Below are 24,778 nucleotides of genomic sequence, written 5' to 3'. Positions count from 1 at the left end.
CTGGTCCCGGCGTGCCCCGCGGCCGGACGCCGACTGCCCGTCCCGGCGTGCCGCGCGGCCGGCGGCCCCTGCGGCGCGCTGCATTCTGGGCTGGCCGCCCGGCCTCGCGGGCTGGCTGACCGCGGCGCACGCGCGCTGCGTCGTTCCGCGTCTGCGCCCCAGCGGCGGCAGCGCGGGGCGGGGAAGGTGGCTGTGCGGCTGGAGAGGACTCCGCAGGGTCGCCTGGCACCTCCCTCCCGGGCTTCTGGGGCCGGGCCCCGCCGGGGGACGAGGGGCGTCGGCGGGCGGGCCTGTCCGGCTGAGCCCCCTGCTCGGGCTCGGCCCAGCCGGGGCTACCGCACGCCACACCGAGAACCCCGACTTCGGGGCGGCGTCCCTGGTACGCGGGTCCTCCCCGCTGGCCGCTCACGCGTCTGCACCCGGGCGGCAGAGGCTGCGCACCCCCGACCTTTGTGCCCCGCCTCCCCCTCCCCACAGATGCGGTCAGCTGGTTGTCCGGGGGTTGATGAGGTGGATGCAAGAAAAGCAGGCTGGGGGCCGTGGGGGTCGGTGGCTCCCGAGGCCCAGGGGTGGCCTCCCCAGCAGGTCACTGCCACCGGCCCGCACCTCAGCCCTTCTCGGGGAGCCCCACCCTGCTCCCCGCCCCGCCCCCAGCCTTTGCCCCTCTCAGGCCCTCCTCCGCCTGGAAGATCTTTTCAGTCCTCGCCCGCTCTGCCTGCCTATCTTGTTCGCAGAGGTAACCCCGGGGCACCACTTGGAGAGGTCCAGCACCTTGCAAGAGTGCGCGCCTGTTCTCCGCCGTGCGGGAGTGTGGGACTCCTGATCGAAGCCGGCCCCCCAGTCTTCAGCAGCCGCTGGCATGGCCGTCTCCCCAGGAGGCTCCCCCAGCACTCAGCCCTCACGGTCAGAAGGAAGTAGCTTGCCAGAGCTGCCAGGTGCTGGGTCAGGTTGGCCGCAGTCCCCACCTCAGGCGGGAGAGGGTGACGCTTGTCAGTGCAGGGCACCTTGAAGATGTCAGGAAGTGCCTGTGTTGGCCCTGGGCGGTGAGTGCTATGGCCTTAAAATACAGGGTTACTCTAAGCTCACAGATCCTTGAAACCCAGGCCCCACCCCAACCCCTCACCCCCTTGCCAACAATCCATAAAGTCGGGTTCCTATCCATGCCTCGGGATGGGGAGGGGAAAAGAGGGTCACAAGGAAGGATAGTCCTACCCCTTCCCCGCCAACCGAGGGCCAGGCCTGAGCCAGGGCCAGCAGACCCTCAGAGTTGGACAGGACTGGCCTTTTAACGCCCAAAAGGTCGGAGAGCTGACATAGACCCTGAGCTTCTGAGGGCTCTGCTTCAAAGCTGTCTCCCATCTGTTGAGAGGCAGAGGGGGGAAGAGTCAAAGCTGCTCCTTGGTGATGCTTCAGGGCTCCACCTGGCCTGAGACGGGGCGGAGCAGGAGGCAGCGGCCAGCCAACGGGCACAAGGGTAGTTTGCAGGACTTCCAATGCTGCTTCCCTGCACGTGGGATGACACCCTTGGCCCAGCCAGGTGGAGTGGAAAGGAGGAAACCAAAACGAGGGTCGTCATAGAGGGGTCGGGGCGCCGTGTCTGGGGCCTCTGGGCACCATCTCTGATGCTGTCTGCAAACTGGGCAGGGTACAGTGTTAGAGAAACTCATTTTTTAACCATCAATAGCTTTATTGGGTTTCCTGATTACTATAGGAAAAATGTATGCTCCCTGTAGCCATTTCAAATCTATAAAAACAAGTACAAACTAACAGAAATCTGGCATCCTAGTGGCTGCTGGGAACACCCTTAATGCCAGATGAAGTCTGCCTTCCTGCCCCGCCTCTCTTCACGCTACAGTCTCAAGAATGCAGAAGCGTGGTGCAGTGAGTTTTAAAATGAGCTCTTTCTGCCTTTTTGTTTTTTCTCTTGGGGGGCTCCCTTTTCCCTGTTCTCTGTGCGCCCCACACACTGTCTGTAAACTTGCATAGTCGCTGCACATTTATACAAGTGTCGTTTGCGTAAACTTACACCTTTTTACACCAGTGACAGTTGAGAGAAACAAGGTGGGACATCCGGGAAGCACACCTGCTCCGCTCAGGGAGGTTAGAGGGTCAGGTTAGGAATTGGGTTAAGGAGTCAGGTTAGAGATCACGGGAGGTTAGGGATCAAAAAGGGATCGGATCCGAGGTTCAGAATAGAGATCAGCTTAGGGGTCAGGACACCGGAAGAGGACTGGCGGGACTGTGTGCTGTTTGGCCACGCCCCGCGTGAAGGCGGGCAGAACTGGATTGGACCAGGTTGCAGTTTTGCCCAGAGGTGTGATGAAGGGAGAGAGGGGAGTCACGATGTGTGCCAGACAGGGGCTTTATATGACTTGAGGGAGCTCGAAACTGGGGAGGAGGGGAAGGCTGGAGGAGGTGGGGGTGGCTTGGGACAGCGGAAGGTTGCAGGGTCACCGCCTTGTGGGGCCTGTTGAACCTGAAGGGAGTTTGAGTTGGGTACCAGGGCAGGTGAGCTGGCAAGAGGCCCGCTTATGAATACAGCAGAGAGTGGTGGGTGTGGCCTGCACCCGTGAGCCCCGGAGAAGGGCCAGGTGAGGTGGGAGGGCCCAACTGTGCCTTCCTGCAGCAGGCAGCCACGCACAAGCAGGACACCCTCTGCTCGGGCGGGATGGTGGCTGTGGGGTGGATATGGGAGGGACGTGTATTTGAGTCCCGAGACCCAACGGTAGAGTCTGGGGGGCTGCGGTCACACCTGCTGGTTCCCGGCAGCGACACCCACCCTGTCCCCCCCTCTTCATAGCACAGCCCTGGGTTTACTGGAAAGCCTTTCTGCAAATCTTCAAATGCTTTAATTTTAAAATTAAGTTTACCTCAGCGTGCGTGTAGTAAAGTGTCCAAGTCCCAAGTGTGCAGTCTGAAGCATCTTCCATCAGGTACACATCCGTTCGGCCCCCACACTAACCAAGGCAGAAGGCCACCAGCCCTGCAGACGCCTCCCCATGCTTGCTCCAACATCACCCCTTCTCAGAAGTACCCTCTGTTATAACTTCTGCCTCAAAAATCACTTCAAACTGCCCTGGTGGTCCAGTGGTTAAGGCTTGGCCTGCCATGCCCACGGGGGACACAGGTCCAACCCCTGGTGCCGGAAGACTCCATGCCCACGGGGCAGCTTAGCCCTTGCATCCCAACTACTGCGCCTGTGCCCTAAAGCCCGCCAGCTGCAACTACTGCAGCCCCAGGCGGGGCTGCTGAACCCAGGCGCCCCAGAGCCTGCGCTCTGCAACAAGAAGCCACTCCAATGAGAAGCCCCCGAGCACCGCAAGCAGAGAGAACCCTCATGCGGCGAAGAAGACCCAGCCAAAACCAACAACAAGAACAAAAAAACCCCAACATTATAAAAGACCCGCTTTGCCCTGTTCTTTTACTTTATATAAATGGAATCAACCAGCGTGTCTGTTAATACTTAAAAAATCTGGCTGCTTTCACTTAGCATCTTGTCTGTGGAATTCGTCAGCATAGCAAACTAATGGGTGATGTTAGTTTGCTGTCTTTAATTGTCATGCAGTGTCCCATTATATGAATATGCCTGCTTAGCAGCTCAGTCGTGTCTGACTTTTTGCAACCCATGGACTGTAGCCCGCCAGGCTCCTCTGTCCACGGGATTCTCCAGGCAAGAATACTGGAGTGGGTTGCCGTTGACTTCTCTGGGGATCTTCCTGACCCAGGGATTGAACCTGGGGCTCCTGCGTTTCAGGTGGATTCTTTACTGTCTGAGCCACCAGGGAGGCCCGCTTATATGGACATACAGTTGATCTATCAGTGCTGTGGATGATGGATCCTCCACTCAGCCATTCGAACGAATGACGCCCTAATATCCTCACCTGAGGCTTTGCTGCTTACACTCAATGCCTTTGGTAGATGAACTGCTGGTCGGAAGCTGTGCTTAAGTTCAGCGTTACTAAGCACTGACAGCTGGTTTCCAGAATGTTCCTATCAGCTTACCTGGCCACCAGCAGAGCAAGAGCCCAGGCCCCCAGAGTTCCAGTTACTGCGATGGTAATCACTCCTGAAGGTGGGGCACAGCGTGGCTCCGTTGTGTTCCTTTCATGACTAAGGATTTTGAGGCACTTTTTCATATACGTCTGAGCATTTGGGCCTCTTTGATGGAGTGCCTGCGTAAGGCTGGTTTCTGGTCCATTTCCCCATCGGCCACCCGCGCTTTCTGTTCTGGCTTGTGAGAGTCCCTTGTATACTCTAGATATGGGCCCTTAGGTTTTATGTATTTCGAACATTTTCTCTCACTCAGGATTACCTTTCAACTTGTAATGGTGTCTTTTGATGAAGAAAAATTCTTGATTTTAATGCTCTAATAATTTTTTTTTTTTGGTCACTGCTTTTTGTGTTTGAAGAAATCTTTGCTACCTGAAGGTCCTGAAGATATTCTCATGTTTTATTCTAGAAACTTAACTTAATTGTTCTTTTTTTTTTTTTTAAGAAAAATATTTATTTTCGGCTGTGCTGGGTCTTTGTGGTGTTCGGGCTTTCCCTAGTTGTAGAGAGTGGGGCCTGCTCTCTAGTTATGTGCAGGCTTCTGCTTGTAGTGGCTTCTGGGTGAAGAGCACAGGCTCTCGGGCTTCAGGAGTTGCTGCTCTTGGCTCAGCAGTTGTAGCCCATGGGTTTGGTCGCCCTGAGGCATGTGGGATCTTCCTGGACTAGGGATCAAACCAGTGTTTCCTGCATTGCCAGGGGACTCCTTAACCCCTAGACCACCAGGGAAGCCTCAGTTGTTCTCTTTCACATTTAGGCTTGTGATAATTTGAACGGTGTTTCTTTGTTTTGTGTGTTGCGAGGCAGAGATTAAGGATGATTTTTCTCCTGCGGGTACAGAATGGGTCCAGCACCGGTTAGGGAAAAGACCTTCTCCTTTCACCTTCCGTAGGCAGAGTAGTGGTCCCCGAAGATGTCTGCATTCCATCCTCATTCTGGGACTTGAAATTGTGCTATTTTGTACAGAAAAAGGGATTTTGCAGAAAAGGGGATCTGAAGGATCTTCAGATGGGAGTTTGCTCTGGATTATTCCGCTGGGCCCAGTGTAACCATCAGCTTCCTTAAAAATGCAAGAGAGAGACAGAAGTGGGGGTGGAGGGCGGCCTGACCGCAAAGGAGGGGACTGGGCGGATGGGTGTGAAGGCATCCAGGCAGCCCGTGCCTGCTTCAGTGAGGGAAGAAGGGGCCTTGAGCCAGGGAAGCGAGCAGCCTCTCCAAGCTGGAAAGACAAGGAAATGCGTCCTCTCCGAGCCCTGCCGCCCCCAAAGGAATGACGCCACCTTGATTTTACCACAGTGAGACACGTGTCAGGCTTCTGACCTACAGAACTTGATGATAAATTTGATAAATTTGGGTGGTTTTAAGCCACTAAGTTTTAAAGAATTCATTACAGGAGCAAATAACTAATCTATCCCACTAATTGCAGGGGCGATTTTGCCATAAATTAGGTGGCCACGGGCTTGTTCTTCAAGCTGATTCTGGATGTTCTTGATGGAACAGAAGCTCTTCGTTTTAGTACAGTAACATCATCCCTTTGACAACTAACAGATTTTCCCCTGCGCTTTGGGCAATATCTTTTCCTGACCGAAGGTCAAAAGTGTATTCACTTATATCCCCTACCAAAAGATTTGAACATTTCCTTTTACTATTTAAGATCTTGGTCCATTTAGAGTTTCTAGGCATTTTTGTATGTAGTGTAAGGTACAAGCTCAGCTTCATTTTTTTCACCTTATGGATAATTAATTTTCCCAGGCTTCCTCATTTTTTTGAATTGTATTTATTTATTTGTTTTGTTTTTTTCTCCAGTTTCAGGGAGCGGGGCTGCTGTCCAGTTGCGATTCACGGACTTCTCGTGGTGGCTTTTCTTGTTGGGGAGCAACGGCTCTAGGGCACACCGGCTGTGGTGGTTGCCCTGGGCGTGTGGTATCCCCCCAGATCAGGGGTTGAACCCGCGTCTCCTGCACTGGCAGGCGGGTTCCTTACCACGGAACCGCCAGGGAAGGCCCCAGGCCTCATTGTAGAATGGTCTCTCTCCCCAGTCTGCCACGGCCCTTTGCCACGTGTCCACGCTCCATCTGTCCTTATCATTCCTCGGTCAGCTGTTCCCTGTACCATTACCCCACTCATGGTGGGTCCCCCTCAGAGGCACAGCCACCCAGAAGCTAAGGAGCTCCCTGTGTGAGACTCAGACAAGTCGTTGTTTTCATTGGGCTCTTTCTTTTTGGGACAGACTTGGTAAAAGAGTGGCATTTGGACTGCCGTTGTTCAGGACCAGTGTCTCTCTTTCCAAAGTATTTATCTGCTTGTGCTGGGTCCTTCGTTGCAGCATGAGGGATCTTTGTTAGTTGTGGGATCTGGTGCTCTGACCAGGGATCGAACCCCGGCCCCCTGCATTGGGAGAACCGAGTCTTAGCCGCTGGGCCACAGGGAGGTCCCGAGACCGCTCTCTCTCTCCTCACTGCCGGCCCCTCTGGTTTGACTGTGAAGGGCTTGCCTGTAGTTCATATCCCGACAGGCTGACTCCTGCTTGGGGTTAGCTGAGCTTCTTGGATACGTAAATCAGTGTTTTTGTCAACTTTGGAAAAAAACTTGACATTATCTTGTCAATGTTTTTTTCTGTCCCATTTCTCTTTTTCTCCTTATCAGGTTCCAACACATACGAGTAAAGCAGTCCATCCCATGAAGCCTTTATTTTTTTGCTTTTAAAAATCAAATTAAATTTTTTTTTTGGCTGCACTGCAAGCCATGCGGGATCCTGGTTCCCCGACCAGGGATGGAATCTGCTTCCTGCAGTGGAAGCACAGAGTCTTAACCACTGGACCAGCAGGGACACCCCCGTTCAAGCCTTTGGATGGCGGCAGCCCTGGGTGACAAGTTTGTCTGTGGCCTCAGGAGAGACCTTGCGCCTTAGTTATCCAGCTCCCCACTCCTGAGTTCCTGACAACGCAATTTCAAGCCGCAGGCGATGCTCACTGTGGCTTTGAGCCACCGGGTCTGAGGTCATGCAGTAGTACGTAGCAGGACGGGGTATGACTGGGAATGTCTTGCTCAAGGTGCAGCCCCAGTTCCCAGGGCAGGATCCCGGTGTCTCAGCCGTTCAGCCGGGCACGTTGATGACAGGGCCCCCACTTGGGCCAGGCCCCAGCTCCCACAGCAGTTTTTTTGCCAATCTGGGGCCCTTACCGCAGCCAAGGACAGTGGGACATCTTGGACTCCCCTCTGCACACCGGCCTCTCCTCCAGTGCCTTCCCCACAGGTTCCAGCCACATCTCTGTCTCTCCGCTCAGTGGTACAGGCTGTCCTGCGTGGACTCTGTTCCTCTGTGCCACGGGAGAGAGAAAGCTGGGTGGGTGGGGGGAGGGGTCAAGGTATACCTCATAAACTTCCCTGTCCAGGGGGCTAAGTCCTGCTCATCCTTTTCCCCACCACCTGAAAATGGGTTGCCTCATCTGTTTCCTCCAAGTTGTTTACAGTGGGAGGGGCAGTCTGGTCCCAGCGTCTCTCTTACAGCAGAAGTCTCTGTCAGATTTGCCTGAGAGTCTACATTTGCGGGAAAACCGGTGAGAGCTCTGAATCAAGTCTGGGAATTAGTTGATGGTAACAGACCAATGTTGGTTTCCTGGTTTGCTGTTGTTGTTTTAAATAACTTGTTTAATTTTGGCTGCGCTGAGTCTGTGTTGCTGTGCAAGCTTTGCTCTGGCTGTGGCGAGTGGGGGCTACTCTCTAGTTGCCGTGTGGGGGCTTCAGAGCATCTCAGGGGCTTCTCTTGTTGCTGAGCACGGGTTCTAGGGTGCTCAGGTTGCAGTACTGCAGTTCCTGGGCTCTGGAGCACAGGCTCAGTTACTCCTGTCACGTGGAGTCCTCCCAGACCGAGGATTGACCCCATGTCTCTGCACTGGCAGGTGGATTCTTTAACCACAGAGCCACCAGGGAAGCCCCGGTTTCCTACTTTTGACACAGCTACTGGGGAGATGTAAGGTGTCGACACCAGGGGAAACAGGTGAGCACTGGCTGCAGTCTGTGAACCGAGAACTTCCAGATGTTCAAGCTGAATTTAGAAAAGGCAGAGGAACCAGAGATCAAATTGCCAACATCCGCTGGATCATCGAAAAAGCAAGAGAGTTCCAGAAAAACATCTACCTCTTTATTGCTTTATTGACCACACCAAAGCCTTTGACTGTGTAGATCACAACAAACTGTGGAAAATTCTTCAAGAGATTGGAATACCAGACCACCTTCATGCTTCCTGAGGAATCTGTATGCAGGTCAGGAAGCAACATTTAGAAATGGACATGGAACAACAGACTGGCTCCATATTGGGAAAGGAATACGTCAAGGCTGTATACTGTCACCCTGCTAATTTAACTTATATGCAGAGTACATCATGAGAAACGCAGGGCTGGATGAAGCACAAGCTGGAATCAAGATTGCCGGGAGAAGTAGCAATAACCTCATATATGCAGATGACACCACCCTTATGGCTGAAAGTGAAGAGGAACTGAAGAGCTTCTTGATGAAAGTGAAAGGGGAGAGTGAAAAAGCTGGCTTAAAATTCAACATTCAAAAAACAAAGATCATGGCATGTGGTCCCATCACTTCATGGCAAATAGATGGGGAAACAATGGAAACAGTGACAGACTTTATTTTGGGGGGCTCTAAAATCACTGCAGATGGTGACTGCAGTCATGAAATTAAAAGACGCTTGCTCCTTGGAAGAAAAGCTATTACCAACCTAGACAGCATATTAAACGCAGAAACATTACTTTGCCAACAAAGGTCCATCTAGTCAAAGCTATGTATGGTGTTTCCAGTAGTCATGGTGGATGTGAGAGTTGGACCATAAAGAAAGTCGAGCATCGAAGAATTGATGCTTTTGACTGTGGTGTTAGAGAAGACTCTTGAGAGCCCCTTGGACTGCAAGGAGATCAAACCAGTCAGTCCTGAGGAAATCAACCCTGAATACTCATTGGAAGGACTGATGCTGAAGCTGAAGCTCCAATACTTTGGCCACCTGTTGTGAAGAACTGACTCATTAGAAAAGACCCTGATGCTGGGAAAGACTGATGGTGGGAGAAGGGGACGACAGAAGATGAGATAGTTGGATGGCATCACCGACTGGATGGACATGAGTTTGAGCAAGCTCCCAGAGTTGGTGATGGACAGGGAAGCCTGGTGTGCTGCAGTCCATGGGGTCGCAAAGAGTCGGAGACGACTAAGCCGCTGAACTAACTGGCCGAAAGTGAAGAGGCGCTGCCCTGGCTGGTCCTGGATGAGGGCAGTCCCCGTGGAGATTGGGGGTGCAGGGTTCGCAGGCGGGGCTGAGGGCAAGGTGGAGATCCCCGTCTTCCCACCATTGATTTCGGTTCTCTGGCGGCCTTCCCTTCCCTTCCAGAGACTCTCAACAGATGCAACAACCACGCAGCCCTGCGGGTCGCAGGGTGGAAGGCGGTTGGGGCGGTGGGCGGGCCCCGAGTGGTGGGCGGAGCCTGGAGGCCCCTGGCCAATGCGGGGGCGGCACTGGGGGCGGGGCCGGGGAGGCGGGAGCCTTTCGGCCTGCTCTCCCCGCAGGTCCCTAAGCCCTGGATCCCTGCCGCCGCAGCGCCCGGCTCCCACCGTCCCCACCCAGCGGTTCCGGAGGAGGGCAGCCGGCACGTGCGAGCTGACACCCTCCAGGGACGCGGGCTCTGAGCCGGTGCAGCCATCCCTGCCTGGCTCTCAGCCGCTCCCGAAGCGGGGACTGCGCTATTGGTGTCACCATTTCCCTCTCTCTCTGTCACAGACACACCCACACACACGCACACACACACACACACACACACACGCCTCACAATCTACAAGTTCATGCAACTAGGAAGAGAGGGGCTGTGGTTTGAACTGTGTCCCCACAAAGGCATGTGCAAGTATAAACTCCTACCCTGTGACTGCAACCTGATTTGGAAACGGGGTCTTTGCGGATGTCGTCAAAATGGGGTCATTAGGTGGCCCTGATCCAATCACTGGTGACCTTGCAGGAAGAGAAACCAGAGTGAGGGGATGACGCAGGGAGGAGGCCCTGTGAAGTCAGAGCCTCGGAGGGGAGTGATGTGGGCACAGAGCAAAGAGCACAGGGGCCGGGCCCCACCAGAGGCCAGGGCCGGGCCAGGAGTGGGCCTTCCGCAGAAACCGCGAGCAGAGACCCTCCTCACCCTCGGTTTCAGGCTTCTGGCCTCCAGACCTTAGAGAACAACTTTGTGCTGGCCTATGGCACTTCACGGGCGGTCCTCAGGTGCCCCCACGGGGGGAACCAGGACTGGAGGCCCAGCAGTCTGTCCCCAGGCAGCACTGGCACCTGGAGATAAACCCCAGGGGACGCAAGCAGACGAAGCGGGGATGGGGGAGACTTCTGAAGAGAGTGGTGTCCCCACTGAGAGCTGGCATGGGGATGGGAAGGGGAGAAGTTCAGTTTGGTACCTGTCCAGGGGTGGGTCCATGTGGCTGTCCAAGGGGCATATCCAGTGGGGAGTCAACTTTGTTGGTGAGGAGCTCTCCAAAAAACTAAGATCATGGCATCTGGTCCCATCACTTTATGGCAAATAGCTGGGGAAACTATGGAAACAGTGACAGACTTTATTTTCTTGGGCTCCAAAATCACCATAGACAGTGACTGCAGCCATGAAATTAAAAAAAGTTGCTCCTTGGAAGAAAAGCTATGACAAACCTACACAGCGTATTAAAAAGCAGTGACATTACTTTGCTGACAAACGTCCCTCTAGTAAAAGCTATGGTTTTTCCATTAGTCTTGTATGGATATGAGAGTTGGACCATAAAGAAAGCTGAGTGTTGAAGAATTGATGCTTTTGAACTATAATTTGGAGAAGACTCTTGAGAGTCCTTTGGACTGCAAGATCCAACCAGTCCATCCTAAAGAAAATCAACCCTGAATATTCATTGGAAGGAATGATGCTGAAGCTGAAGCTCCAGTACTTCGGCCACCTGATGCTAAGAGCTGACTCATTGGAAAAGACCCTGATGCTGGGAAAAATTGAAGGCAGAAGGGGACAACAGAGAATGAGATGGTTGGATGTGTCACGGACTCAATGGACATGAGTTTGTGCAAACTCTGGGAAACAGTGAAGGACAGGGAAGCCTGGTGTGCTGCAGTCCATGGGTTGCAGAGTTGGACACTACTGAGCAACTGAACAACAACAAGCTCTGGGGAGAGGGGTGGGCTGGAGAGGCACAGCTCAACGTCCTCCCCATTCCTGAAGGTAGGATTTAAGTCTCACTGAGGAGTGGGCTTTGTGTTAAGGGCGCTGGGGAGCCATAGCAGGATTTTATGCAGGTGGGTGACATATTGTGGTTTAGAAAAGTTCCCCTGACTGGGTGCAGACAACGAACTAAAGGAAGAGAAATCGGTGGGTTGAAAGCTGCCTCCTAATTCCTAGTAAGCAGCTAAGGGCCTGTGGGGGAGGGGCATAGTGGCAGGGAAGGAGCGGCCGGCTCAGTGGAGGACTTAGGAGGAGGGGTGAGCCCTCAGCCGGAAGGGGACTTTGGTGGGGGTGGGGAGGTGGGGAAGATGGTTCTGAGGTTGCCCTCAGGACCGGCCCACTGTCCTGGGCTGCGGTTTACTCCCGGAGACTGAGGACAGACACTGCAGGCTTCTCAGGGCCTCCCAGAGGTCAGCCCCGAGGCGGATGGAGAGGAGGTGGGCAGGGAAGCTGCGGAGGCCTCTGGCTCGGGCCTCCCAGCCAGGACTTGGGCGGGGGGCTTCTCAGCAGGGCTTCAGTCTCCATGTCCATCTCCTGGCCTGCTGGGGGCCCTGCTCAATAGAGGGTTGGCCCACGTGACCCAGGGGCCTTACGGCCTGCTGGCTCTGTGGGCTGGCCCAGGGAGCTGAAGTGGTGCTTGGGCTTGGCAGGAGCTGAGGCTAGCTGGGTCTTTGGAAGGGCAGGCTGTCAGCCTAGGGAACACAGGTCCGAGCTGGGAAGGGGCCGCAGAGAAGGCCTGGGGTGGGAGGCCCCCTGCTCGTTAGGCCTGGGTTCTGGCCTGCGTTGGGTTGAGAAAGGAGGGTCTCTCCCCTTCCCTCCTTGGAGGCAGGGGCCACCTGGGGCACAGGAGGAGGGGCAGCTTGAGACCACTGGTTTCCACTTGGAAGCCCTCTTTCTTTGGCCAGGGATGGAGAAAGGCTGGGGTCAGAGTGCACACATCCCCATGGAAACAGCAATGAGCCTGGCCTCTGGGGGACTCTGGCTCTGGTGGGGGATGGGGCAGCCAAACGGGGGCTCAGGGACTCCTTTAGCTAAGGGGCCTGGGCTTGGCCTCTGGTAGCAGCTCTGCCAGAGAGGCCTGGGCCTGGGTCAAGGGGTAGCAGGGAGGCAGAGTGGGCTCCAGCCCGGTCACATGGAAATCACGGAGGGGCTTGGGCCTCCTAGAGCTGTATGCCCTGGTGGGTGGTAACAGACAGCAAGCAGCCAGAGGTGGCCTGGCTGCAGACCTCGTGGCCAGGGGACGCCCAGCTCCGCTTGACCCCTTGTCCTGTCTGCTGGGCTGGTCCCAGAGCTAGCAGGCGGGCCTGGGGTACCCTGGTCCCCAATGCCTTGCCAGCGTGGCCTTGGTCTGAGAGGCTGGGTGGGGGGCAGCAGGCGGGGGCTGAGATGGAGGACCACTGAACCCCAAAAGGTCAGAGCAGGGGTAGCTTTGCCCTCTGAAATCCTCTCCTGTGTGGTCACTACACATCGGGAGCAGACTCGCAGTCCCTTGGTCTTCTGTAATCTCTCCTCTCCAAGTGTGGCACTTTCATTTGGAGAAGCGACTGAGACTCCAAGAGGCTGAAACAAGCTTCAGCCCCAGCTGCTGACATCCTCGAGTGCCCCGCAGCCCTCTGGGCCCACTGGGCTTGGGGCTCCCACGGCCCTGGGCCTCCCCAACCAGGAGCCTACCTGTCAGTCCTGTGAGGGCCTCTTTCTCCTCTGCACGGATGGAGACCCAATCATGGGAAATACACTCTCCATGGCAGAGGCCCCAGAGTGTGCAGGGCTGGGGCTGTCCAGCTGGCCAGATTTGATGAAAAGGGCTCGGGACCGCCACAAGACAGCAGGGCTGGTCCAGGGAGGCCTGTGCTGGGCGGGAAAAGATCAGCCAGCCCCAAATAACTTTCAAGAAAATCCAAACACTCGCTTTCATGTTTTGAATAAATTTACATGTTGATCGCACTATTCTAAATGCAATTTTCTTTTTTTTTAAAGAGGAGCCCTAATTCCAAATCTGTGAAATCAAAAGAGAGGTGGTGGTATCTGTCTTGTACTGCCGTGATTTAAAGCTACTGAGGAGGCAAGCAGTTTTCAGGCTTGTGCCCTGGAAGGATTCCAGAGCCAGAGAGGCAACTAGTCTTCTACCTACAGCTTAGAGATACGGCAAAGTGCAAATGTGAACGGGCCAGCACCTAGCTAGACACCTTCCAGGGGCTCCTGGTGGCCAGAGATGAGTCCTGGCAGTGCCAGATGGGGGAGGGGTGTCTCTTCTGGCAGCTCAGGCTCCCCAGCACGCTGCAAGGGGGCAGCACACAGTAGGACCTCACCACACCGCTCTTGGACAGAAGGTTGAACAATCCTGTAATCCCTTTCAGCTGGACACTGCGTGTGGCTGCCTCCTGGGATGAGGGAGCCCAGCGATGAGGTGGCTCTCTCGAGCTGAGGCTGGATGGGAAGACTGTCCTTGAACAGGGCCCCGGTTGGCACACTCTGTCCACCCTATGTACCAGCCCACTGTCCTCACAGCAAGCTACAGTGATCTTCCCAAAGCTGGTCCCTGACCATGGGCTGGCACTCCTGGGCCTGCCCTGCCCTTCTTCCCCACCCTAGCCTCACTAGAATGGCACAAGCCCCTAGCAGTTTTGGGGCCTGAGACGAGACCTGTTTCTGACCACGGATTTCCCCACTACCCCCAGATCCAGACCAGTCAGACAGGAGCCTGGGCGGTGGGGGAAACGGGCTGAATCCTCGCCCTGCAGATATTCTGCGGAAGGAGCCACCCGCCTCCTCTCCATCGCGCCGGCCGCCCTGCCGTTTGTGACCATCTATGCCCAGTTTGTAATGTGGGATCCAGGAGCGCAGGCACGGCGAGGACCTCTGCACCGGGAGCCCCCTCCACAAAGCTCCCCTGCGAGTTCCGGCTGGGATTCGCCTGCAGGGCCGGCTGGAGCCTCACCTCCGCCCTCCCGGATCCGGGCCGCACGACCAGACCAGGTACCTCACCCACTTCCCCCTCTCCCCGCCGCCAGAGCTCCTGCTGGCCTGGGACCCCGAGCCAGGGCGCGAATGACCGCTGGGGCGCGGGGCCCGCGGCCAGCACGGGCGGACCCCCTGCGCAGGGCGCGCGGGGCGGCCGGGAGGGCGCCACCTCCCACGTCCCGGCTCGAGGGCCGCCGGGGCCGCGCTCGCGCGGGGCGGCCTCGCCGGCGGCGATTGGGCGCGCGGCCGTGACGTCACCGCGCGCGCGCGCGCTCAGGGGTCTGGCTCCGGGCTCCGGGCTTTCAGTTGAGCCGCCGCCTGGCGCGCGCCCGTGCCGAGTAGCGGGAGCGGGGCGCGCGCCCGGCGCCAGGCTGAGGCGGCCCGCGCAGGGCCCGCGCCCCCCTCCGCGGCCCGCGCCCTCGGGCCCCCCGCGGCAGGCCGTTGCCCCAGACCTCCGGCCCCGGGGCCCCCGCCCGCCCGCCCGCCCGCCCGGCCGCCGCCGCCGCCGCCCCGCCCCGCGCGGATTTGAAAAGCCCGGCCGCAGCCCCGCGGGCGCCGCAGCCAATCAGCGGCGCGCACTTTCCCGCGGCTTCTGCGAGGCGGCGGCGGCCCGGCGGCGGCGGCGGCGGGCGGGAGGCGCGGGGGCGGGGTCGGCGCCGCGCGCGGAGAGCCTCGGCCTGGCCGCGCTGCGCCCGCCGCCGCCGCCGCCGCCCCCTCCCCTCCCTCGGCCCTGCCTCCCTCCCCCGCGCGGCCCCGGCCCCGGCCCCCTTCCCGGCCGCCGCCGCCGCCGCCGGAGCCGCCGCGCCCGAGAGCCGCCGCCGCCGGAGGATGCGCCGCACAACAGGTCACTGGCGCCGCCGGCCCAGCCGCCGCGGGCCCGAGGGGCGGAGGGCGGAGGGGCGGCGGGGCCGGGCGGGCGCGGCCATGTTGGGCCCGGCGGCCGGCGGCTGCACCTGTGCCGGCCCGACGCGGGCCGCCGGCCTTTGTTCGCTGCGGCGCCGAGCGGGCCGGGCCGGCCTTTGTGAGGCGCGGGGCCGGGGCCGGGGCCGGGGCCGGGCGGCGGCGGGAGGGGCGGCCGGGGCCGCGGGGAGCCGCGTTTTTGTCCGCCGAGGCGCCGGTTGACACTCGGGTGGCCGGCCGTTGGTCAGCGCGGGCGCCGGGAGCCCCGGGCCTGGCAGGTGGCGGCGCGGGGACGCCGCCCGCGCTCGGCCGGACGGTGCTTCCCACCCCCCCACCGCCCCGGGGCCCCGGGGGCGCGCGCGATGGAGCGGCCGCGGCCGCCCGGCAGGCTCTGCCCCGCTCGCCAGAGGGCAGTTTAAGAAAAATCTCGGCATTTGAGACACGCGGGTCTCGAGCCTGGGCAGAGGGCACAGGAGCCGGTGCCGCCGCCGTCGGCTCTCCCCGGTGTCCGCGCCGGGGCCGGGGCGTGAGCGGTCACAGGCTTGACAAGTTAGCGCTTCTTAGGCAGGTGATGAGGGCTCGGGGCTCGTGTGCGCGCGTCCCAGAACCGGGGACCCACTCGGTTCGGGGGACTTCAGAGCGAGGTTAGGGAAGTTCTTGAGGACTGACAACCCCGCGCTCTAAGGCCTTGACTTTTAAATGACTTAAACGCCGGGATACGTGTTCCCTAATCGCCCAACGACTTAAAAAGTTAACGCTGCCACTGCGCGTTGATAACACCGACCCTCATATTTTGCGTATTTTAAAATGAGATGGTCGAGATGGAAGATGAGTTAGGAGCCATCTCATTTATGCAGCGCTTTCATTTTCCCAAATGTTTTCCATGTCCTCGTTACATGTGTTCAGTGTGACCAGAGCAACATGAAAAAGCACCACTCCAGCCAGTAGCTCGGAGGAAACCAGTCGTGGGAGCGCAGCCCTTTCCTGGTGTGCTCCGTGCGTGCTCCGGCGCCCCACCACCGACCGGAGTTCAAATCTAAACTGCCGCCTGGAAGTGAAGAGGACTCATGCCTTAAGCACGATTACTTTGAGTCATTTCCTTTTCTTTTCTTCCATTTTCTCAGATGCTCGGCAGCCTTCAGTTTTGGGCCAGTGGTTGGTAAAGTGAGTACTTTTCTGCACGTTTGTGAGTTTCTTAAGCTTTTTTTTTTTTTTTAAGAATTCTGATCCGTATAATACAAAAATCCTCACCTTCTGACTGCATTACTATGGATCAGGGTGGGCTGGGATTCCAGTGGTGAACATTCCAATTTAAAAGTATCAGAAAAATAACTTCCTGAATTTCAAAAAGTGATGGGCTTGATACTGCCTGGTGGTCCAGTGGTTAAGACTCGTAGCTCCCAGGGCAGGGCCATGGGTGTGATCCCTGGTCAGGGCACTAAGATCCCACATGCTGTGTGGCACTACCAAAAAAAAAAAAAAGATGGGCAGTTTATTACTCTGTGTGCACACTTGTGATACATGTTATGTCTAAACTAACATAATTTGAAATTTATGGAGACACAACAGAACAAAACAATAAGTTAAACAGGCTGCCATGTGTGACTGCTATGTTTATGGTTTTTATTCAGCCGATTTAAACAGGGCTGTTAAAAGAGTACCTGCTTAAATGTGAGGACTCAAATGAGGAATAAGTCAGAATTGCGAGACTCACATGTTAGGGGTTAGAGACCTTGTGGCTTAGGGAAGAGTGGGCCAAGCCGGCCACCTGTTCAGATGACCTCTCCTCCCGGAAGTAGTCCAGGTTGGGCGTGCTGGGCCCTTGCTGCTGCGCAGGCCCTTCTCTGGCTGTGGGGGGGGGGGGGCTCCCCTTGAGCTGCGGGGCGCGGGCTTACTGAGGTGGCTTGGCTCGTGCGGCTCGCGGCCGAGGGACGCGGGCCCGCTCGTCGTGGCGCGAGGGCTCAGTTGCTCTGCAGCACGTGGGATCTTCCCAGACGGGATGGGACCCGTGTCTCCTGCTTCGGCAGGCAAATCCTGGGCCACTGAGCCGCCAGGGAGGCCCCTCCAGGCAGTCCAGGTTTAAAAGGCTCACTCGCATGGCGCAAGTGAACTAGCTAGTTCCTTTTTTACGGCTTGACGCTTCAGTTTAAAACTGGTAAAAGTAGGTGAAGTTACATTTACTAAGAAGTGCTGGCGAGGGGATAGAAAACTCTAATAAAATGTTGCTACATGAGATTGGGGTTGTCCTTGCACACACACAGGCATGTGGTAAGGTGATGCTAAAGTTCCGCATTTACTTTCTCCTGCCATTTTTAATCTAGACAAATAAGCTTTCTCAGGAAACAGTTGAGTTCTAAGTGAACATTTAATCAGTGGGAGTTGAAGTTATTAAGCTTTTTACTTACATATTCTGGTATATGGTTTTTGGTTGGTTGACTTTTGTTTTTTGTTTGGATATAATGCTTGGCTATAGAATGTATGCGATTTTGGATAAGCCTCTTAGTCGTCTAAGCTTCACTCCTTGCCCGGCTGCAGTAAATGGGTCCTGGTTCCTCAAATATGTGGTCCCCTGTCCTGATCCAGGCCTCTGCATGGACTGTTGTTGTGTGTGGACCACTGCTTGTCTTTGCTATAAATTTTTTTTATTATTTAAATTTTATTTTTATTTTTGGCTGTGCTGTGTCTTCCTTGCATTTGCACGGGCTTTCTCTAGTTGTGGCGTGCAGGGGCTACTCGTTTTGCGGAGTGTGGGCTGTACGTGCTCAGGCTTCAGTAGTTTGTCACGTAATTTCTCCGAGGCATGTGGAGTCTTCCCGGACCAGGGATCAAACCTGTATCCCCTGCACTGGCAGGTAGGTTCCTACCCACTGGGAAGCCCTGTCCTCCCACTTTGAACACAGAGGACCCAGCCCTTTAGTGGCCTTATGTGGCCTTTCTTCCTGTTGGGTGAGCTCTTGGAGGGAGGATTCCTACAGTCTCGGGCGAACTGGCCTCTGCTCATGCCTTCCTGTGGCAGGCGCTCAGTGAGTGCTGAGTAAACAGGCTTATGACTCGGGACAAGCAGCCCATTTTAATGCCAGCATGTGGCCTGTCTGCTTCTCTTTTTTGTAAGGCATGGTGAAGCAGAAAGGGCCCTTCTGGAAGAAACTGAATATGGAAAGTAAGGGGCTGGCTTAAGGTCTCCCTGCTTTAATTGGGGAGCCGAGACACTGTTTGCCAGGAAGGCCTGTTTCCTCTCTTTTCCTTTTGTCTTTGTAGCTAACTCAAATGTTAAATAAAAATTAACTGTGAAATATTGCAAACATATAAATACAACAAGTAGCAGAACAGACCTGTATGTACCACCAGGATGAATCAGGCGGTGACGTGTCTGCCGCGCCTCCCTCCCTGTCCCTGGGCAAAGGAGAGAGATAAGACACACAGAAGCAGGAGGCGACATGGAAGCTCCGGAGGGTTACGTTTATACTTTGCAAACTGTCTTTATGTGATTTGTTACTTTTGTGTTCAGGAATTGTTATTTAGGGTAAAACTTATTATTTAGGGGAGAAAAAGACTGGAATGAGTTACCCCAGCGACTGGTCAGCATTTTGCACTTGTCTATGGGTTACAGTATAGCTTTTGAAGGAGCTGATTGATTTGATGAGATTTGCTTTGCCAGTTAAAAAATTCAAGATACCTCAAATTAGTATTGTTCTTGAGTCTGTCTTCCAGAAAGCAAAGGGCCAAAGATGAATTTTTCGGAGCGCCTTAATGTCTGTAATACTTAATACTTTCAACAAGGTATACAAGGATGGAAACTGCTAAGTGGTGGTTGAGCTGAGTGCCAGCCTGCTGCCCAACAGCCCTAGTGATGAAACTCCCCTGTTGAGTGTGGAGAGAAGAATGTTTTGTCTCCCTGGAAGGAGTTGGGAGCTCAATTTTTAAGTTAACTGGGTTGTCACAGAAAGAATCAGTGGTATGAAATACGTTTGTTACGCTGTTAAGGGTATGTTTCTATCAGCAGTGTTAAACATTCTAAGTAATCTTTCGCTTGTGTTTGCCGTGGTGCTACGGAGGCTGACAGGTCAGGAGGGCTGTTTCTGACTCCAGCTCTCTTCCCTCAGCCAGCTCTCCACGCTCTGCCTGTCTTTCTAAAATGTGCGTGTGCTCCTGTGGGAGCCCACTTCTCAGGGATCTCAGGGCCCTTTGGGGTTCAAGACCAGTCTCTCGCTGTTCTTTCTGCCTCTCACTGCACTTTTTTTTTTTTTTTTGCTGTGCTGTGCAGCCTGTGGGATCTCAGTTCCCCAACGAGGAATTGAGCCGGGGTCCCTGGCAGTGCGAGCTTGCAGTCCTAACCGCTGGATGGCCGTGGGAGCTCCCTCTTGCACTCCGTATTTTGGTCTCGTCCGGTCTCTTCAGCCCTCTGCTGTGGCTGAGCTTTTCCTTGGCTTTTGCTCGGTCGGTTTTGCCTCCGCTTTCCCCTGTGGCCCTCGCACACGCGCATAGACTCACTCAGTGCCTGTGTGGGCACCGCGGGCTTCCGCGGGCATTCCTCCTCGTTCAGCTCTCATCATGCACCTCGCTCCTAGAAGGTGGCCCCAGAGCCCCTGCCTGCCTCGGGAGCCCTCGGGAGTGTGTCTTGAGCTCTGGGTGCGTGGCCAGCCTCCTCCCGGCCCACCCTCCCTCTGTCTCAGCCGCGCTGGCCTCTGGCCTGTCTGAAGCGCTGCAGCCGCGCTCGGCCCGGCCCCTGCATCTGCAGCACCTTCTGCTCGGACACCTGCCTGGCTGGCTTTTCACCTGCCTTTAAGTCTTTGCTTAAACTTCCCTTCTCAGGCACCACCCTGACCCCTGATTTATGATGTCCTTTTGCTGTCTGGCCCTACCCATCTGCCTCCGCTTCTTTTGCCTAGCTTGTATCCTCTGACATTCCAGGTGTTTTCCTTATTTGTCTGTGCGCCAGACTGCATCAAGAGGTCTGTAGCAGTGGAGATTTTTCTCCTTTCGGCTTTAACTACTGTCAGGCTCCCAGTGCCTAGAACAGTACCTGAGTGAATGCCAGTCCTTCAGTGACTGCTTATATGAAGACTCAGCCCCTCGTGTGTTGGCCAGTGTGTGAGGAGTGGTGTGGATCGAGGGCAGTGGTGCGAGTGTGCTTGCCCTGGTGTGAGGTGGCAGAGGGGGAAGCCCAGGGCAGCTGAGAGAGGCCAGAGAGGAAGCTGGCCGGCCCGCGCTCGAGGACAGCGGCCGTCCCCAGACCCAGGCGCCTCCAGGAAGGCTGGACCGGCGCAGCAGAGAGGGCCGGCGTGGCTCTGAGGGCAAGGGGGAAGGGCCGAGTGACCCTAACATTCACGTTTTGAAAGATTTGAGAGGGCACCGTTTTTTATCTCACTGTGAGCTAGTAAAATGGATAGTGGGCCTCATTTCTGATTTACCTCGGTTCCTTCAAAAAGGAAACTGAGTTCACCTACCAGCTGAGATGTGTCCCTGGTGCCTTCCTACTCGAAGCCCTTGGTCTTGAGCGTGGCGCTTGGGCCCTGTGTTTCCATGGGATCTTCACTGGCTGGCCCCTCGCAGCCACTCTGAGGCCTCAGCACGGTGCTGCTGCCCCTGGGATGAGCTGCGCTCCCTCGCTCGAGGTGTGCGCGTCCTGTGGCTCGCTCCGTCCCCTTCCCCCGTGAGCGCAGCCAGCGCTGCAGCTGCATCCGCGGCACTTGGGATGCTCCCAGGTCAGCGGCTCCTCTGAGCGCCAGGTCCCGGCAGCACACGGCTTGGGCTCTCTCCCTGCACATGTCCAGGTTCCGAGCTTTTCAGGGTGAGCGCTCAGTTGTCTTCTGGGCTTCAAGCGGCGTCCAGTGTTAACTGAGAGTCTACTCTTGGAGATATGCGTACTTCCGAGTCTTCTATTTTCCCAAAGATTTATATATATGTGTGTGTGTGTATATATATATATTTATTTGAATGTACTGGGGGGATTTTTTTTTTTTTTTAGTTGTGGCATATGGAATCTAGTTCCCTGACCAGGGATCAAACCCAGGCCCCCTGCGTTGGGAGCACGGAGTCTTAGCCACTAGACCACCAGAGAAGGCCCCTAAAGATTTTTATTTAATAAAAATTGAATTCCTGGGTTTTTACGATTAAAGTATATGTTAGAAATAAGAGCTTCTGGGAAATTCCCTGGTGGTGTGGTGGTTAGGACTGCCCAGTTGCCCTGCTGAGGGCCTGGGTCCAGTCCTTCCCTGGGGAACCGAGATCCCCCAGGGCGCACAGCAGAAAAAGAAATAAGAGCCTCCTGTTTGCATCCCCCCAAAGATTGGAAGTCGGTGCCATCTGTGCAGAGTGGTTCCCCCTGTGTCTTGGAGCAGCGAATCTTCGTTCCCTCCTCTCACTGAGTCCTCACAGCAGCACGTCCCAGAGATGTTAAGTACTGTCCCAGAGTCACAGGCGGTAAGTGCTGGACCTCTTGCAGGGCCTGGCCTCTGCTTCTGTGCTCTGGGAACTCCCTGTGCTGCCTCTCAGGGGACATTGGAGCATCAGACCGTCGAGACGCGAGCAGGAGGGTGGGCCGCTGCGCTCTGTCGGTAGCGCGGCTGTGCGCTTCTGCTGACATTGCCTCATTCGTGGAGAGTTGAGAGACTGGCCGTGTTCCACCGGTGAGCCGGGACTCATGTCCTCGGTCCCCTGGATTTGACAGACCTGGGAGGGGGCTGAAACGGGAGGGATGGTGGACAGAAGATTACATCTTTGAAAAATCTGTGAAATTGTCTTGCCAAATAATCGAACCTGAAAACTGATCAGGCCTTTGGTCCCACAAGCACTCACCAGGAGATGCGGGGTGGGGAAAGGAGCTAGGAAGCTGCGCTGCAGGGTCGCCGTTGGCTGGCTGAAGGCGCGGGGCCCTGCAGGACTGGCGACAGGCCTCCTCTACCGGAGAAGGGGAATGTGGGCCGTGCAGGCTCCTGGAGGCACCCCAGCCGGTTGCCCGCCCGCCGCAGGGCTGTGTGCATCCCGGGCGGGCCAGTTAGGTGGGGATGAGACGGAACACAACTTGTGTATTTGTGACGGTGTTCCACTTGTGAAAGTGGAGCGCTGACTCGGTTTCTCATTGAGGAGCTTTCCTTTTTTCAGCTGTTACAGTGGTTTTGTTTAAGAAAGGAATCTGTGTCTCGTAGAGCCACGGACAGAACCTGTCAAAAAGTGCGCCACGGCCTGGGGCTTGCTTCCCAGCTGTGTGGCGAGGGAGCGGCTGGACAGGCTGGCACACGGAGCGGGTTCGTGCATTCGTGGTCTCCGTGACAGAGGGGGAAAGGCGTGAAGGAGACTTGGTGCAGGCTCTGCTGCGCTTGGTCTGTGTATCCACGGGCGTCATGCCTGCCTGGAGGCTGAGGCCGGTACCGAGCGTGGAAGAGGGCCCGGCGTCAGGTGGTGAGGGGAGCAGAGAGCCCGTGGCAGGAGAGGGCCGAAGGTCAGAGGGGAGGGCGCTGAGTGCAGAGCAGGCTGTGGGCGGGGGCCGCGCTCGAGGCTGCATGGAGCATTGTCATCTGCAGAGGAGCGTGAGGCCTTGCGGGTTCAGGCGGGCGTGTGTGGGTGGGCAATGTGCGTCTGTTTGCTTTGGAGAGCGCGTTTCTCAGGGTCGTCTGTGAGCTGGTGGTGGGAGGGTTAGGGGCGAGGCCGTGGGAGGCGGCCTGTGTGCCCTGGCTGGCTGCGTGAGTCTTCCCAATGGCTCTCTGAGCGCCCCATAGGACTGGGAGCCTGCCCGCCTTGAAATTGGGTGTGGCTGCGTGGTCTGCTTTTGACAGTGGGAAGGGGCGCGTGGCCTGTGGAGCCCTGAGAGCTGCGTGCTTGGCCACGTTCCCGCGGCCCTGCTCCCGGGTGGCAGCGTACGGGTACGTGCTCCGAGCGAGAAGGAAGCCTCGGGGTGAGCCAGGTCGTTGCCCGGTAACCTGGTCCCCCAGGCCTGGTCCCCAGACTGGCTGCATGGGCCACCCGGGAGTGTCTTAGAAGCACGGGCTGGGGCCCACCTTCTGCCTCCCCAGGCCTGAGCTCCCGGGCAGGTGGCCGCCTTCGCGGGCCGCGCTGAGAACTCTGCCTGGAGTTCCCCGAAGGCCCAGCACTCAGGCCTGGCGCGGCCTTGCTGAGGGGCGCAGGTTCTGCAGAGGAGTCAGTGGGAAGGGCCTGCAGTCAAGCTGCGAGGCCCGTGGGTTGTGGGGAGGGTGTCAGTGACGCCCGAGTTTCTGTTTGACAAAGCCAGACGGAAGCCTATTCACTGTCCGAACAACATCCATTCTTGTAAGATTCCATTTACTTGGGTTCGAGGCTCAGAAACAAGGACGAGGCTGAAGAGGGATGTTTAAAGCTCTCATCGACGCCTTCACCCCCAGGTTGCTTTCTCCGGGACACCCACACTGTGCCCTTTCTGTCTTGACGCCCGGCTTGCTGTCCCCCACCCGCCTTCCCTGCGAATGGAGGCTCCTTGCTGGCGGCCCTCGCCCCTGTTCCCCATGGTGCCCCCGGGACAGCACCACCTGGATGGGCCCTTAGTGGGCACTGAGGGACCCTGGGCACATCCGTGTGGGGCAGCTTGCTCCGGGCCTGCAGGGGTCCTGTCTGTGTGACTCGGAGCCTGGGCCCTGCCTAGTGTGAGGTTCCAAGATCTCTGACTGCTCTGCAGCTCGGGTTCTGGGACGGGAGCACTGGCCGGCTTCAGGCTCTTTGCTCTTCCTCAGGTGCGAGGGGGTGGCCTGGGGGAACAGTGCCTGCAGGGGAGCTCAGGGAGACCCCGAGGGTGCGCCCCTGAGGAGTCCCCTCTTTATTCTGCCTCGGAAGTTGTCCCTGATTGCGGAAGACCCCTTGGGGTTAGGCCTCATGTTGACAGTTTATGGATTCTCTTCTGTTGAGTTCTGAAATCTGTATAAAAAAGTATTTGTTTCTGGAAGTTCAGCTTCTTATGACTTCTTTGGAGACGCGACCGTGTTCTGTTTGTGCGGCGCGGAGGCTGAGCCCGCGTGCGTGTCTCAGGCCCCGGGGCGCTTGCAGTGCCGTTGGCAGAGGGTCCGAGCCGCTCCGTCTACAGCGGGTGCCTGAAGCCTGGCGCCTCCTCCCCTCCCCTCCCTCTGAGTTCCCAGCACCGGAGTGAGGTAGCAGAAACAGTTGTGAATTCCAGCCTAGAGTTTATGGGAAGCTTCTTTTCGAGGGCGTGCAGTTCCTTGACAGACCATCCAGGCGAAACAGGAAGCTCACGCGGCAGTAGTCGTTAGACGACCAGGGACTTGGGCGGGGGTCCGGTGGCTCGCACCCGGCCCGCCCAGTGTCGGGGCCGCGGCCGCCCCTGGCCCGGCGTGGCGGCCCACGCGCCGCAACTGAGATCCGCCTGCCGCAGCAGCTGGTGCAGCCAGAGCGTTTCTTTCTTGTGCTCACAGTACGTTCCATGGAAGGTTTGTACGAATCAGAAAAGTGGGAGGAATCTTAGATAATTGTAATCTTACCAGCAAATGTTTAGGTATGTATTTCCTGTTTGCTTTTCATTCATCGGACTGAAACAGGTGCCCTAAAGACAGTTCCCTCTGTGAGGGTCAGAACAAAATGCAGCAGTCTAGGTGACTGTTCGAAGGAGACAGCTGCTCTGCTCTTTCAACTGTTTCTTATAT

The 24,778-nt window shown here is 56.6% G+C and overlaps 1 protein-coding gene and 1 long non-coding RNA gene across 7 annotated transcripts in view; both read left to right on the top strand.

Annotated features, from left to right (window-relative positions):
- Window positions 1-108: 108 nt before the first annotated feature.
- Window positions 109-3,489, top strand: LOC138442222 (uncharacterized). Its single transcript, XR_011257576.1, has 3 exons — window positions 109-379; window positions 735-1,043; window positions 1,787-3,489. It is a non-coding gene; the product is annotated as an uncharacterized lncRNA (long non-coding RNA).
- Window positions 3,490-14,886: 11,397 nt separating this feature from the next.
- The window catches only part of NSD2 (nuclear receptor binding SET domain protein 2), a 75,706-nt gene continuing 65,814 nt past the window's right edge, over window positions 14,887-24,778 (top strand). For 2 of the 6 annotated variants that reach the window (XR_011257913.2, XM_069594919.2), the window contains exon 1: window positions 15,010-15,099. The gene's annotated coding sequence lies outside the window, so the exon portion shown is untranslated. Of the gene's footprint in view, window positions 15,100-16,279; window positions 16,320-21,489; window positions 21,579-24,778 lie in introns of those variants that run through there. The other 4 variants (XM_069594922.1, XM_069594923.1, XM_069594924.1 and 1 more) reach the window with 4 other exon arrangements.

The sequence above is a fragment of the Ovis canadensis genome, chromosome 6, assembly GCF_042477335.2.
Source record: "Ovis canadensis isolate MfBH-ARS-UI-01 breed Bighorn chromosome 6, ARS-UI_OviCan_v2, whole genome shotgun sequence".
Lineage (NCBI taxonomy): Eukaryota > Metazoa > Chordata > Mammalia > Artiodactyla > Bovidae > Ovis > Ovis canadensis.
This window is presented reverse-complemented; position numbering and strand designations above follow the sequence as displayed.